Here is a 9899-nt window from a genome sequence, read left to right on the forward strand (position 1 = left end):
CTTTCACAACTTTGCCAACAACAAAGTTACGCAGTGGAACCTCTCTTTTCTATCACTGAAGTCGCTAAGGAAAACAGTGACACTGATGCAGGAAGGACTTGTGCAAAATTTTTTATGGTCTCTCAGTTCGGCTATAACTGCACTTTGAAAACGGTTTTACAATTAACTGCACTGGTATTGCAATAATTTAATAATTTATATTGTAAGAGTCGCAGAAGACTCTTGAAAGACTCACGGAAGGTAATTAACTCCCGTGTTGCCAAGGCATATTACCTGCTCAAGAGGGCTATTAAATTGTTTTCTTCTGGAGGAAATTGCAGCAGCAAGCAAAAGGCAATGTTTTCCAGAAGGCAAGGCTTGAGGAAAGTTAATATCAACTGCAGACATCTTGAAGAAGAAACTGAATATGCTTTTTGGGTGGAAGAGAGATGATGCAGTACCTCCTCATGGTAAGTTACTATGGGAAAGAAAGATTGCCATTTCTCCATCTGGGCATGACTGGCGTCATTACCTGGGTGGGAGTCAGAATATAGTAAATCCTAACTAGGAGTAAGAGGGGCATGTGGTCTTAAATTCTTTACAACACTAAGCCTATGTTCAGACCAGAGCACAGCTTTATTTCAGGTAAAGTAGCTTGTAGACTTCATGGTTAATGTGGCATCTTATATTTGGTACCCATTTCAACTAATGACTGCTTACACTTGCAAATCTGATGTAGTCAAAATTTCTTATAAGAGTTTTCATGCAGCAGCTTCTGCTAATGTACATAACACCCTGAAGAAGGAGAACTTTGGCCTTTATTATTATGTCAGCTGTGGATTTTTTTTTCTAATATAAAAATAAAAGATGTGAGATTGACATAAGGAGTTTGAATGCTCTCAGTATATTGCATTTCTTGCATACCAATTATTTACAAGATACGGTGATTCAAGTTAGAAGAAATTATTGCCTTTCCATTGCTCAGCTGCCTGAGTTTGCAGCCCACAGTTGCGTTGTATGTAGTAACAAGTAGTTGCAGTCTGTAGAGCACTGGGTTTTGAACTGTGGTAGCTGACAGATTCCATTTGTGTTTAGCAATTTGTGTTTAGTTAGATGGAAACATCCAATTTGTGTTTAGCCGTTGTGCCAGAAGAAGTTGCTGCTCTCAGCCCTCCTGCTAAACCCAACAGGGATGGATGACAAATTGGAGATACTGGCATGGCTTGCCAGAATGGATATAAATCTCTTGCAGTGAAGAACATAGCCTCTTTTCTTAAATTCTGAAGAGAGATTTTTTTTTTCAGAAAGAGTGTACATTCCAGGAAATGGTTTCTGCAAGCTGCTCTGGATGCCCTAACTTGACATCTAACTAGAAGAAAGGGAGAAAACTTAAAAGAAGTCAAGAAAGAAAATTGAAAAGTGTTGTGGGAAAACTGATTATATATAAAAGTATAATAAAGGTGTATTTTGAAGTACTTCAGCAATGACAGTATCTTTTCAGTATCTGTTGATGGCTAAGCATTGTATAAAAGTGTCTATTTGGTATTTATGGTGTAAGACTAGAAAAAATAAAAACTACTTTTTCTAGAAAATCACCAAAACTCTGCACTACTATACCTATAACAGCAGGGAAGGAGAGGGTAGAAAATATGCTTGTAGCAACAAGGGAAGAAGTAGTAGGAAATTTGTTCCTACATTCTGTTCTTAGTCTGTTATTTTCTGAACACGTTGTAGTGATTTTTTTCAACCGGCTTATTGATAAATTGCTTAACGTGGTGCCCTACTGCCATATGACAGTAAGTCTTACAGTTGATTGAAAAAAAAGTAGTAATTAAAATGTGATAGCAGAAGTTGCTCTAAAATCAGAAGTTTTGCACCAAAGCAATGCAAGAACTCAAGATCAATTTTTCAGAAACTTTTGATGTTATTCACTAGCGGTGTGTGCTAATGCTGTGTCTGTAAATGTCATGAGCTTGCAAATGTTAGGTTACTTAGGTTTCTAGGCTGAATGCCTAGAATTGGCTTTAAATCTATAAACTTAAATCCTAACTCTTGGAGAGTGGTGGATGTGATAACAGCCTTACTGGTGCCCCCATGTGGGACAGCCACTCTTGAGGTGCACTTACGTCCTTGGACTAAAGCTTACAAAGCCTTGGGGAGGCAAGTTGTATTGGATCCATTTCACCTGCTCCAGAAATTATACAGATTTACCCAAAAATGGTATTCACAGGTTTAACTACAAAATTATTGCCTGTATTCTTCATTCTTTTACCCATCTGCTGCAGTTGGTGGTTGTGTTGAGGGGAGAAAGAGAGGAAGAAATATCTAGCAGTGCCTAGAAAGCACACTGCACAGGAGAAAGTATTTAATAGTGAGACATGCATTTAGGACAGCCTCGACAAAACTAAAAGAAGCCTTGCTCAGTATATCTTATATAAGGTTTAGAACTTTATGGAGGAAAAGCTTACAATGAGTCCACTCCATTTCTGATTAACTTCAGTCTTTGTAAGGGAAAGTAATGCCTGTAGTGTTGACTTGATCTTTTTATAGCCTGCCACCAGATGGAGATCTTTTCCCAAAGAAGTCCACACCATTTCTTAAGGAAAGACCAAGAGGAGTCAAAGTTATTCCCTTCTTTTGTCAGTTAAAATCATGCAGTATGAATGACTTGTTATTGTTACTTAATTTAGGATAACTGATGATTCGCTTGGTGGACTTAGTTTTTTTAAATTTTTATTTACTTATTATATTATTATTTTATTTATTTATTTAATTTAATTTTGTGCAGGGAGCTATGTAAACCAGCTTAGCATCCCTAGAACTATTTGTTAATAAACAGGACATATAAAAATTAATTCTAGCGTGCATCTCAGGCTGCAATGTTATGCTGCAGTTGTGCAAATAGGTGAAAATCCTGATATATTTCATCTGTGTGGATGCACGTCCTTGTTTTTAGGACTTTAATAGCAGAAGAGAAAAAAAAAAAGAGCAGGTATGTGTAGTATTCATTTCATGATCTCCAGACAGTTTAGATAGGTAGCAGGGGGCTGAATCCAATTAATTCAACACTCAATTCATTTGATGTTTCATTGACAGCAAGTGGCATTTGTTGCTCTCTTCATGTTGTCTCACCAGTAAAAATCATTAGTGCAGTCGTAATAGGCTTAAACTTCTGGCACTACTGCTGCAGCAGCAGTACAGAGGCCTTCTCTTGACTCATTTGACAGAAATCCCAGAGGGGTCAGCTCCTATGTGTTGGGTAATTAGTTAGCTTTCTGGATGATCCCTCCAATGAGGTTTGATTGAGTTGTCTTGGCAGGGTTAAGCCTGTCTGTTTGTGGTTGGTATTGCAGATAGTTTTTTATGACTAAAGAAACCACTGCAGTGATTTGTGAATTTTGGAATTGGGCAGAATTCTCAGGAGATGCTGGAAACAACAAGGGAAACATGCTGATGCAATCAAAAAATCATTAACCAGAAAAAAGATATTTAAATATATATATATGTATATAGATAAAATGTTTAAATATGGGTGGCTGATCTTGCTTTATCTTCCCAAGTCCTGCAGTTTCTCACTTCCCTGCTTTGTGGGTCAGATGCTTTGCAGCCAATTTACATCGATTCCTGGCACTGTTTTTAAAGGAAGCAAGGGGGAACAGTGAGAAGTCTCACTTTCTGCCAACAACAGGAAGTATACGCTCTTTGAGTCAGACAGCTTGTTTCAGCGATGCCTTTTGTTGAACCAACAAATTGCTGGACTGCACATCTGATCTTAACAGTGTATACTGCTGCTTGGCAAATCCCTGGAAATGCACGAGCACAGAGCAGTGTCGTGGATGGGCAAGTGAAAGGCACTATACCATTGCAATCCTCCTTCTTCAGAAACAGTATGCACTTTACAGGCCAGCTGTCTGAGGGAAGAGAGGAAATGGCTATAATACCTTTCTCAAGAGATTTGCTGTGGCTCTTAATGTGCAGCTACTGAAATCTTGCTAGGGATGGGCACTGGAGTAGAATGAGGTCTTCTGTTAGCATTTCTGGTGATGCTGCTATGCCACATAATATAGCTTTCTTGTATCTTGGTTGGAGAGTGACACTGTTGGATCATTTATTTCATTTTTCTGCCTGACATGGACTAAAGAACTCTATGAGGTCTAGAAATTTGTCCTACATTTTTTTCAAAAATCCCATAAGTCAGTTTGAAATCCTAATTTTCCTGATTCATAGTTAGGATTGAAACTAAAACAAGGCTAGCTTTTAGTATTTTACTGTCCCACAAATATCTTTGTATTAAATTTACCACTCCCTCTGCTCTTCTCTCTGGACTCTCTGTGTTTGTTTCTTCTGGATGTATGCTTTGTAGCTCCATGCCAGCAGACGTGCCAAGGTGTGCAGTAGAGGAGAACACATCCCTGTGAGGCAACGTAGCTGAGGCCGGCAGCTGATGGATACCTGTGAGGCAGTTGTCTAATGGCTGAGAGTCAGGGTTGTGGCACAATCTGCTTTGCTCCCACATCATTCTGTGCACTTGCTGCAGCTCTGACTCTGGAGGAACAGATCAGCCTCAGCAGGGCACGTCCCAGGCTGAATGCAAAGGGCATGTGTAAGCAGTGGTGGGACTCCAACTCCAATGCTGTCAGGAAGCACTCATGGTGGGAGAGGTTACAGAGTGAGACTGTGTGAGGCCCTTTAAAAGCCTTTATTCTGCTTATCTGGAGTGAAAGCTCCAAGGATACCTTCAGCACTGAAAAATATGAGCTGTGCAGCATCCCGTGGTGTGGTGTTTAACAGCAGGGCCCTCCACTCCTGTACATCTTTTTGGAGAGCTGCTCCTCAGAGCTGCTAGCTGACATGATCCTGCCTGTTCTCATCACACCGGCATTTTAGCTTCCTAAAGATTAGTGCCGCAGGTGTATTGAGTTCAGAGAAAGTTAGGTACTGATGTGATGTTCCCAATTATTTAAGTGGCCAAAGGCTCAGTGGAGAAAGCACATGGCACAGTAGCATGTGGAAAAGCTGACCTTTTGACTTGGATATTTATCTAATTGTAAAGGAAATTGGGCAAGCATTTCACTTAGGAGAAGCAGAACCAAAAGGAAAGCTGTTAGCTTTCCCCTTTGCACATACTGTTTCTCCAGAGAAGATGTGGTGATCCTGCAAAATTTGACAAGGAGGGTGTAACAAGTCCTTCCCTATTTTCTGGAAATCCCACCCTCTTTCCACAGCTTATCTGAAGTTTCTATTTTGCACGTTGGTATTTGTGCAGTTTCCAGTGAGCCTTCTGTTTTCTGCTGTAAATGTGCCTGCAAACTAAATTCATCATATGCTTCCTTTTCTTTGGAGCACAATGTTTCCATTGTTGTTTTTTTGTTTGTTGCTTTATTTTCCCTGAGATAATTGAGATGCTAAATAGAGCAGTTCGATCTTTTTTTTTTTTTTTTTTTTTTTTTTCCAGCTTAGAAAAGCATCCCAGCCACAAAACAGGTTTAGTATGTCTTTATATATGATACATCTGTTGTAAAGCTCATTATTTTTCTACAGGAAAACAGAAAAATCAGACAGAGGACCTCTTTTCCAGTATCATTTTCTCTTTTATCTATGCTTTGTTTCAAGACATTTGCAAAGCAAATGTTGTCTAACTGCAACAATTGATCATGGAAAAGATTATGTATCTTTGCATGTTAGGCCAAAACGTTCCGTAAATTTAGGTAGCGTAAGATCTTTCAGTAAAGGAAGGTAAAATAGCATCTGTTGGTTGAATATACACAAATTATTAACTGTTTTGAATTAGATACATATAGTGCGCACACGCAAGCACACTTTGATATAATTGAAAGCCCAATTTGAGCTCTTAGATTTTTTTACAGCTTTTGTTTACAGCTCTGAGTTTAGTGCCAGGGCCTGCAAATATGGACTCTTGAGTTTATGACCCACTGAAGAGGAAGCCTAGCTTGTGGTTAGCAGATAAGCAAGTGGTAGAAGACCTGGCTGCCAATCCTGATTTTGTCACTAACTCATTGCATGATCTTGCGTAAGGAATTCAGGCTTTGCCACAGTTTCCCTTTCAGGAAAGGGGGAAGGATTTAATAGTTTCACAGTAATGGTTCCTTTTACCAGCTCTTCTGGAAGCTATGGAGTAAGTTTAAAGATAATAAGATAAAATAGTATTCCTATTTTGTTCTGAGTCACTAAAGAGAAATCCATTTATTGTAATCATTCCCCTCTTCTCACACCCAGTCAAGAGAGCTAAATATCTCCTATATTTGAAATAAAAATTTATATTCTCCAGAACTATGTCTCCAGAGGCTGTAATACTAAGAAATATCAAAAGCAAATATTTTAGCATTGATGACAAACTGAAAAGGATTGTTAAGAAGGATTTACACTATGTGACTCTGCTTTGTCAGGTATTGCAGAAAAAAAGGAAGTATGAATGTATAGCAAGAACACCTGCATTGGCCATGTGGATTTTTTATTAATTTTTTTGCAAGGGGAGGGTGGGAAGTTGCTGATATCCAAACAAAAAGTGGTTTTAGTTCACAATTTGATTTTACATTTAAAAATAATCAAGGCAAAGAGGCCAACTCTTTCATAGTATAAAAGATGGCCAAATATTAAGAATATTGTTTTTTTTTTTTTTTTTGCCTGAAGTGCACTGGTTTTGGCCTTTCTTAATTCTGTGGTAATAACCCTTATGGTAGAAAGTAATTTCTTTCTTCATCTCTGCTGAACTTGATGTGTTAATTTTTCCACCCAATTCACCCTTCATTTCCCTTCTGGTCTTCTCATCACTTATGGTACATTTGCCCCTACCTTCAATGGCCAAATTATGATTCAGCCATCAAGAACTGTTTTACAAACTCAAACAGATGCTTGTAGTCTCTCTTTTCTGATTCGGGCTCTGGAATTTCATTGAAAGTCTTTAATTTTAGATTTCTTAATCCACTAATGCATGAATTTCACTGTCATCCTAATACTGCTCTAACATTTCCGTTAGATCAGCTTTCTGCTGATTTCTACTCTCTCTGCAGATTGGGATCCAGTCTTTGATAAAAGGTCCATTACACGCGGTGTATTTATGACTTAGGGAGAAGCAGTGCACTGTAGATATGTGAACTGCAGGGTGTTTTATTAGTGAGTTGTTCATCAGCTTGATTATTTTCCCTCATTCACGTTTACTTGGGTTACTTCAGTAGAATTCTCCTGATGGGTACTATTTTAATAACAGATCTTTTAAAACTGGTTTTTACCTTAGGCACTTCTATTTAAAATGGTAAGGCAGATGTTTCCAAAGCAGAAGTAATCATTCTAATTTGTACTAATATTTAATTGAGCCTAAAAAAAACCCCACCCTACCAATATGTGGAAGTGTGTTAAGTGCATTTGCTATAGACTATGCAAATGAAGTACTATATATATTGTTAGACTCTATTCATGTCAGCTTAGTGACTGGATGCAATGCAAAAATAGTTTTTTAACGTTTCAGACCAGGACTTCAGAGATGCAAGGGGTAAATCTTAAATGTGCTGTGCTAAAGAAAGACAGCAAGTAAAATTCATGTCTGTGCTTCTGTTACATGCGCCAGCAAATATGTTTTTCAGCAGTATTTAATTTCTCTTTTGATCCTACACAAGGGAGAATGTCTCGCAGTCTTTCCCTTGGTTAAGCACAGGCATCTCTGTACCATGATAAAAAATACTTTTTTTGTTCTGCAACCACCAGTTAAACAAATCTGCAATGTTTGAATCCGTATTTGAACATCCCTGAATTTTAAGGATCTGTCTTTTAATTTTGAATGCATATAAAGGCTGCAGTATTTAGTTCTTACCAATGCAACAGAAATGCTACAAAGCTGCAGCCAAACAGACGTAACTACAGTCTGCAAGAAAAATAGAGAGGAAGATAAAGAAAACCCTCCTTTATATGTAGCGTATCGTACATATGTGTTAAAACTTCTCCCTAAGTATTTATATTGTTTTCTGAGTTCTGGTAAAGTTTCATTCCGACCCACATTCTTGAAGCATCAGCACACTGTATGTAGGCTCTGAGTGACCCCTGAGGCCGTAGGGAGTGCCCTAGGGACTTCTGGGGAGGTGAGGAGAGGGGCTGGTGTGTTTGGGGCTCTTGGCCTTGCCCCTTGCAGGAAGGAACTTCCACGGGCTTCACCCCAGGCCTGCATCTCACTTGGTTCCCGTTGCTCTGGTGCACGCAAATAAAAGGTATTCACTCAGAATCTGTTTTACTGTTTGCCTGTGGAATGACGTGGAGTTTGTAGGCTTTAAATTGATAATCAGAGCCTGCTGAAGTAAGTCACTGACATTTTCACCAGCTTAACAAATGAGGGTTTTGGCCCCGAAAGCTTCAGCGCAGTTCCCCCTGCCTGCGACGCAGCTTTCCCTGGGAAGTGCTGAGAGTAACCTCGGGCAGACGGGCGCCTCAAAATTAAAATTTAATCTGGTTGAACACCGAGTGGGAAACAAGAAGTGAAAACTGTCAACTGTGCCCGGATCCATTCAGATCACTTCTAGGGACAGTTTTGATACCAAATTATCCTTGTTATGCAAATTTCCTCACCAACCGGCTGGTTCCCAGTTATGCATGGGGAGAAGCGGTGGCCACATCTGCTTCCCGTTTTGGCGTTTCAGAGACGAGCCATCTGTTTGGCCTCATCCCGAACAGCCTGCTTGGTGCTGATTAACTTCCTCACCCCGCCAGCCCTGGGCTCGCTGTCTGCTGCAAGGTGTAGATTTTTGTTTTTTTTTTTTTTGCTAACTGCTTATAAACCAGAACCTTCACTTCTCTCCCAAGGGACAGGAAGGCGTTGGTTTGTGTGATTTGCAGCCACCACCCGCGGCAGAAACAGCAGCAGCTGCCCTCTGTCACTCACATGCCTCATACGTGTGGTCGGGACAGATAAAACTGGGAATTGTTCTGCAACCTGGGTCCTCTCTAAAGCAGTGAGGCCTTACTTTAAATAAATTAGCAGTTAGCTCAACTCTCACTGCAGTTAGTAGTCTCTTTTAGCACAGTGTAGTTTCAGCTGTGCTTGCTGCAGTCCATTTTTTTTTGGTTGGAAAGTGATGCTCTCTGAAGCCCATCTTTGTATTTCTCACTCCCATCTATCCCATTTTCAGTAAAACTGCTAATCCGTTGGTCCTCCTTTTTTGGAGGGTACCTATCTTCTGGCAACAGTGGCACGATTTCAGAAATGCTTTGCTTGAACAACTTCCAGTGATTTTTGAGAATTGTGCATTCAGGAGCCCTGGAAATTCAGAGTTGGAGAAAAAGCCAGAAGTTAAAACTAGGAAACTGGGATAATGGACCTCTTTTTAAAATTAAGACCTAAGACCTCTGTTACCCAATTCTGGCACCTTTTACAGACCAGTTCTGATGGGTTTTGGTCCTTTATGCTGCATTAAGACCACAATTTGGTCTCGTGCACCATTTTCCTTCCAAACAAGCAGTAGGTCGTGTCTTTTGATTGCAGGTGCAACCCAGTTTGCAAAAGTGGTGCAGTATTTTCAGTCTGTTGGGAAAGTCAGAAACGCTCCTAAGCACTTTTCTCCAAGTGATTTTTTTTTTTCCTCACCCAGAAAAAAGTAGGAAATAATGATATTATCAGATATCTGTACTCCAGATCTGGTTCTGAGTTCTTATTTTGATATTTACATGAAGAATCATGGCTGTTTCAGTTTGTTTCTTGATTTTAAAGACTGATCAGAGAACATTAGTTGGTGAGCACATGCGTAGATGCTTAAATATGGATTGGGAATCCTGGCTGGGGACTCACAGCTACAAATACTCACTGGTGTCTGTGTAACATTGCGTATCTTCCCACCTACAGCCATTTCTGGTACCATTTAATCTAGTTAAGAGAGTAGGAAAAGCATAAGTAAGATGATTTGATAGAAAGTCTTTGA

This window comes from Centrocercus urophasianus, unplaced genomic scaffold (assembly GCF_019232065.1).
Source record: "Centrocercus urophasianus isolate 14NV4802_14NV808 unplaced genomic scaffold, USGS_Curo_1.0 seq_11, whole genome shotgun sequence".
In the NCBI taxonomy this organism is placed as follows: Eukaryota; Metazoa; Chordata; class Aves; order Galliformes; family Phasianidae; genus Centrocercus; species Centrocercus urophasianus.